Raw genomic sequence first — 7015 nt, forward strand, 5'->3', positions numbered from 1 at the left:
TGTATCGTGTTCACAGATCTGGAGGTCAGTACACCCATGCAACATAATGCCTCCCCACACCGTAACGCCTGGCCCACCGAAGCGATCATGTTCGACAATGTTCTTTGGTGTATTACGTGTCCCCACCTCTCATCATATGATGGTACGTCCAACACTGTCGGCTGAGATCGTTTTGATCATCCAGCTGTTATGCTTTAGGGAAGCATAATGTTGCATGGGCATACTGCCCTATAAATCTTTGAACAATATAAAATAAGCTGACAACGTTATTGTGACACAGTACTTGTATCCCATGTGCGTCTCATCAGGTGTACATTCAGTCCTGAATTTATTTCTATGCATGACAATGCGTGACCGCATGCTACACCGCGTACAGAGTTGCTTTTCAAACGACAGGATATATTGCGAAAGGACTGGCGTTCCCCCACATTAAGAACACCTATGAAATGTGGTGGGGAGACGTATTAAAGCACTTCCATATGAACATGTAACACTTCAACCTCAGTTGAAAATAGATACCAATCTTTAACCAGGTTTCAGCAAAAATAATTTGGCCTTCTTCAGAAGCCAGTGACAGTATCGCAGCTCTCGCGGCCTACCGACCTCGTCCGCGCAGTGAAGAAGGCCAAATTATTTTGGCTGAAACCTGGGTAAAGGTTGGTTTCTATTTGCAACTGAGGGTGACTTGTTACACGTTCAGTTATCACAGTTGCTGACAGGGCTGCACAATGTTAAAAATTCTCATCTCCATATGCATGGTCGACCAACTCCGCTGCTAGAGTAATGGAACTTCCTACCACAAGAACTCCCTGCCAACGTTGTGACCAGCATGGGAGCACATTGCAGATCATGCACTGCCGTCCGTCTTGGTCAAATACCCTTTCAGTTACCTTCCATCCTATAGTGTACCAGTTCTTTCTGCGTGTGTGGACGACGTTTCATCGAGCTATCTGATAAATGATGCGAAAGTTGCTTTCAAAAAAATGCTTCAAATGGCTCTGAGCACTATGGGACTCAACTTCTGAGGTCATCAGTCCCCTAGAACTCAGAACTACTTAAACCTAACTAACCTAAGGACACCACACACATCCATGCCCGAGGCAGGATTCGAACCTGTCACCGTAGCGGTCGCGCGGTTCCAGACTGTAGCGCCTAGAACCGCTCGGCTACTCTGGGCGGCGAAAGTTGCTTTCGTTCTGAAGTTTTGCACACCACTGTACACTTTGACATACACGGTTCGTCATCATATCGTTTGAAGTCTACTGTACCAATACTGTGGTCGATCAGTAGACCGCGTCCGTTTCGAAACCATTCGACGTAGTACTTCTTTTTTCGTTTCCTACCTTTTCGGTTGCTTTACTGAACCAATAAATCTCTACATACTTGATTTCATCAAAAATACGAAATATTACGTAAAATCATGACGTACCGTTCACTGTTCAGAAGGTCTGAGGAAATCACCTTTCTTATAGGGTGTTATAACACTAAAAATGGGTCAAGAGGATGAATAATGACTAGTTACTGCACGCCCTTCTTCAGTAATATACTTTAAAATCATTGTGTTTTTCTGTTCATTGACGATAAAAATATGTACCTCTTATCAAGCATTTCAACAATGCTACTTTGCTGTTGGCCAAATAATCGTCAGTACGTATAATCCTTGCTTCAGTACGTCAACACTTTGGATGGTCTATGATATGAGACGATTTCACTCGTGATCCTTTTGGTTGCTTCTGCATTCTCTCATGTGGCACTGTGTGACCACAATGTGTCTCCCTCACCAGCGGAGCACAGAAGACTGATTATCAAAATGGTCATGCTTTCAAACTTCTCACTTCTGGCCCAGTCGGAATATATATTTCAATATCGCAAATATTTATTTAATTTTTTCATGTGCTGTTATAACGATGCCTATTCAACTGTTCAACGTCCCCATCCGCCCTCGAGCACGATTTCGTAAACCACTGAGGAAAATATACCAGATGTCGCTGACAGCTAATCAACTCTTCATCTGTCACACTCGTTTGATCCTCCGCAAATTCAACGCACTGTTTTGACATTTGTTGGATAGTCGTTATTTCCTCTCGATATAAAAAACCCAGTCCTTTCATGACTGTTGAAAAGGTCCCTGGTTCTATGCAACATACACATTTCTTCGCAGATGACTCGGTTAATAGCATAACCGCTACACATATGTTCCGCTAAGATTACATTTGGCTAACATCTGCGCCGCCTGTCACCAGGAATAAATTAGTGCACGTGTGTGTTGCAGGTAGTTTCGTTCTTCTGTTATCTAATTAAATCAGAATTTAACATAGGATCGCCATTACTGAATTTCCTCCATAACATATGTGGTGCTCGTTCTATAAATACGTAACTGAGCTTAGTAGTTAGTTATCTAGCCACAAAAAACTCTTTGGCTAACACCAGGTATGCAGATAGTGATAATGCGACTCCATTCCTCAGAAAACTCCATGTTAGGCATTACACAATTTTGAACTGGCACACACACAATCATCCTGACGTATTTACTATTTTTACCTTCCCAATTCGATTCACTGGCAGGGGGAAGATATTTAATCAAACTGATATCTCACAGCTAACGTTGTAACCTAAGTGTTCCACAAACATCTCACTAAAATGGAAATCAGCGTACGGCATTGTGGGCCGGGAGTCCCCCATTCGTGGAAGTTCGGCGGCCGAGGGCAAGTACTTATTGCATTGGACTGATGACCACAGATGTTAAGTCCCATAGTGCTCAGAACCATTTGAACCATTTGAACTTATTGCATTCAACGCCACATTGGGTGACTTGCGCATCGGAGATGGCGACGAAATGTTGATGAAGAAAACACAACACAACACTCTGTCCCTGAGCCGAGAAAATCTCCTGCCCAGCCGGGAATCGAACCCAGACCCCTTGGCGTGGCATGCCGTCGCACTGACCACTCAGATAACAGGGGAGGACACTTTTACGCTGAGAAATCCGTAAGTCATAATATGAAACACAGTGGAACCTACATTCAGAAGTAAGTTAATTCACCATTTTTTCTAACAAATGTGACAGGGTAGTTAATGGAACAGTATATCATGAATACACAGCTACAGAAACTTCAACTGAGAGGCGCCCACTTCTTGCATGGAAGCGTTTGATGGAGTATCTCATATACAATCCAGAAAATAATGCATTATGATTAAGGTGATCTCTGACAAGTGCTCACTAAGTCGCAGGTTCGAATCCTGCCTCGGGCATGGGTGTGTGTGATGTCCTTAGGTTAGTTAGGTTTAAGTAGTTCTAAGTTCTAGGGGACTGATAACCACAGCAGTTGAGTCCCATAGTGCTCAGAGCCATTTGAACCATTTTTTGCTCACTAAGTACGGAAAATCTTCCAAGTAGATAAATAGCAATAAACAGTTTATTAGCAGCAACATATGCGACACTTCTCATTAAACCACTATTCAGTCACAGAAACACAAGCAGACTTCTTGGATCAATGGGAAAACTGTCAAACTATTTGATAGCTGTCTGTATATTAACTGACAGGCCTGAAACAGAGCTTCGTAGAGCAACACTATCGCCGTGAACCTAGCGGCATAAATTCTATGTCCAGACTGACCAATGTTTGGACGGCCGTTAATAATTTAGAATCGCAGAAAAAGTCTAAAGCCGTTGGATATCAGACCCTGGCGCTGGAGTCCATAGTGGCCAAGGTCGCTGAGCGTTGCTCGTGGTAGACTGCTGGCTGTTCCGGATGGCTCCGACAGCGATGGTGTCCAGGATGGTTCGTCAGCTTCAACTGGCTCGGCTGTGACCATGCGGCGCCCTGAACACAGTCGCGGCAGAAGGACATCATGCGGCCACGTGACATCGCGACGCAAATAGGGCCGCGATAGCTGCACGTCTTAATGGCGATGACGACACCGCCTGTTGGAGAATCAGGTGCCTCCGGTCGCAGTGTCGGCTGCGGAAGCTCCCATGATAAGCTGTCCTTGTTGTCGTTCTTCAGAACTGTTTGTTTTTGGTTCACGATGCTGTGACACGTACAGGATCACTGTTTGGTCACCCATATGACTGGCCTGTTATCCCGGTGAACTACAAGTACCAGCACATCATCCCTGTTCCACCCTTATGAGGAGCTGAGATTGAGCATCTCTACGTCATGGCGCCCGGAGTAATCGTCATCGATAGCTACTGGAAGTGAAGTCCCAAGGCTCTCGCTGTCGGCGTCCGTGGCCAATGGCGGTGTAAGGCAACTGTGTAGTCTCCGTGATGGACGCTGGTGTCATGCTACCTGGCTACTGTTCCTGTAGGCGTTGCTTCTAATGTTGCTATGGTCGGTGAAGCTCGAATATTGGACGTGTGAAATCTGGAATAGAGATAGTTGTTGAGTCACTGTTGGACGCCCAAAGCCCTGGATTGATCTGTTCGTGGGATCGTGATAGGCCTTGAAGGTGGACCTCCACCGTAGCTCTGCCAAGAACATGGGTGATGCATGCTGGGGCCAAGCGACGACTTTCTTCTCGTGAATCCTATAGCGTTGTTGGCGCTGCCTTGCAGACGATAGAGCATGGACTGCAATTTCACAACAGGTATCTGAGAGCACTGAAGGCGGCCACGGAAATTCTCTACAGGGATCGCCCCGCCCTGTGGAGTAGAGCAATATAATGCCAAGAATAGTTCGAAAGCGTCACGAATGTTGTGGTCCTTACATAATTTCTACATTTTGAATTTGAATGTCATAACAAAGTATTGTGCTCCACCACTCGACGGTGGATGAAACGGGTCTATTTTCGCAAGTCAAATATCGTCGAGGTCACAAAACTGACGGAATTCCAGGGACGTAAACTGAGAACCATCGTTGATCTCAGTAGTTTCTGAAAGGTCTCCAGTGGCAAAAATCCTCTTCAGTGCTTGGATGGTTTTGACCAGTGTTTTCGAGTACGTGCGAGAAACATAAAGGGACTTACGCCCTGCATTTATAAGTATGAACCAATGTAATGCCAGGAACAGGCATGCAAAGTCAACTTGGAACCTGGACAGCTGTTCTGTTGCTGGGTGCCGTGGGAAATATTTTCGCGCTAGAGTTACTTGATTGTGCTGGCACTCTAGGCAAGTGGAGAGCGTATATTCGGTACCATTATCAGTACCTCTCCAGAACACGTGTTCACAATCCATCCTTTTTGTGACATCCTGAGCCCAATGGCTTTGATGAAGCAAGGTTAAAATATCGAGCTTTAGGACTTTCAGGATGATGACCCTGATTTTCCAGTTTTCGCCATGGAAAAGGACACGTTTGACAGCGATAGTCGGTGGCGACGATGCCAATTGGCAAGCACTTCTCGGCTTTACAGGCATTTCGATAAGATCATGGCCCACGGCTAGAGTCGTCTTCCCATTTTGATAGGTAAGCCCGCAGTTGCAAGAGTCAGTATAGGGACAGAAGTGATGACACTTTCTGCCGAACCTGACCATAATTTTGCAGGGCAATGCTCAAGCACGCACAGCACAAGCTTTTACTGATTTGTTTGACTGATGGAACTGTTAAGTGCTATACCACCTACTGCACTCCCCTGAATTAAGTCCTCGTAAGCTCAACTCGATTTCTAATCTGAAGGAAACACTTCATGGCATTCTCTTCAGAACTGCTACAAATTCGTCGTGCAATAGACCGCGCTGCTCGAACTGTCAACACAACTGGCACTGCTAAGAGTATCCTACGACTTCCAAATCGCTAGCAACGGGTTATACATAATGCTGGTGAGTACTTTGAAGGTCAGTAAAACTTTGACACACGTATCTATTTTGTACGAGCCGTAAGTAAATAGTTGCCATTATTAAAGTTCCAACCCTCATACACGATCATGAAACTTTTTAAGGCAAATATAATGGCCAGAGCCTCCTTTGCAGTCTGCCTATAACTGCGCTGTTTTTGATGTGACACCAATAGGTCGCTCTACGCTATGTACTTTATGGGAGAGAAGCACCCTGAGGCCATAGTCCGACGCGTCAGCTGTCACAGACGTAATTATGTCGTGTCATAACCCATTGAACACGTCGTTTGCAGGAGAGCCCGTTTTAAATCTTGAAAATCCATATTACAGCTAACAGACCACTTGCACTGGACGTATTTACGCAGCAGGTTGTGTAATAGTTCTACACCTACATCTTCCTCTACATTCCGAAAGCCACCGTATGCCGCGTGGCGGAAGTTACCTTGTACTACCAACAGGCATTTGCTTTCCTGTTCCACTCATAAACAGAGTGAGGGAAATGAGTGTCTGTATTCCTCCGTAGAAGCACTAATTTCTTTTATTTTCGTGCTTTTTACACGATATGTACGTTGGCGGTAGTAGAATCGACTTGAAATGCCCTAAATTTTCACAAAAGCGGTCCGCAAAACTAATGTCGTCCTGTCTCCAGGATTCCCACTCGAGTTTCCGTAATACTCGTGTGATGATCGAATCTACCTGTAACACGTCTAGCAGCCCACGTATTATTTTTTTCGATATTTCCTTTAATCCAACCTGGCGGGGAACTAAAACACTCTAGCAGCACTCAAAAGTGGGCCGCACTACTGTTGTATACACAGTCTCCTTTATAGACTCTCCCAACAATCCGAAGGCTTTCAGTTTCATATCGCTTTGCATCGTTACGCCCAGGTATTTCATCGGCGTCACTGTGCCTTACATCTATGTCTACATACATACTCCGCAAGTCACAGTACGGTGCGTGTTTGAAGGTACCCTGTACCACTACTGATCATTTCCTTCCTTGTTCCAATGGCAAATAGAGCAAGGGAAAAGCGACTGTCTATATGCCTCCGTAAGACCCCCAATTTCTCGAATTTTGTCCTCATGGTTCTTACGCAAAATGTATGTTGGCGGACGTAAAATTGTTCAGCAGTCAGCATAAAATGTCGATTTTCTAAATTTTCTCAAAAGTATTCCTCGAAAAGAACTTCGTCTTCCCTCCAGGAATGCTGTATTCAGGCATTATAGGATTGTTTTTCCTTCT

At 44.9% G+C, this 7015-nt stretch overlaps 1 non-coding gene across 1 annotated transcript; it reads right to left on the reverse strand.

The window, feature by feature from the left end:
- Positions 1–397: 397 nt before the first annotated feature.
- LOC126250488 (small nucleolar RNA snR44) lies at positions 398–512 on the reverse strand. Its single transcript, XR_007545713.1, has one exon. It is a non-coding gene; the product is annotated as a small nucleolar RNA snR44 (small nucleolar RNA).
- Between the last annotated feature and the right edge of the window lie 6503 nt (positions 513–7015).

This window comes from Schistocerca nitens, chromosome 3 (genome assembly GCF_023898315.1).
Source record: "Schistocerca nitens isolate TAMUIC-IGC-003100 chromosome 3, iqSchNite1.1, whole genome shotgun sequence".
NCBI classification, from domain to species: domain Eukaryota; kingdom Metazoa; phylum Arthropoda; class Insecta; order Orthoptera; family Acrididae; genus Schistocerca; species Schistocerca nitens.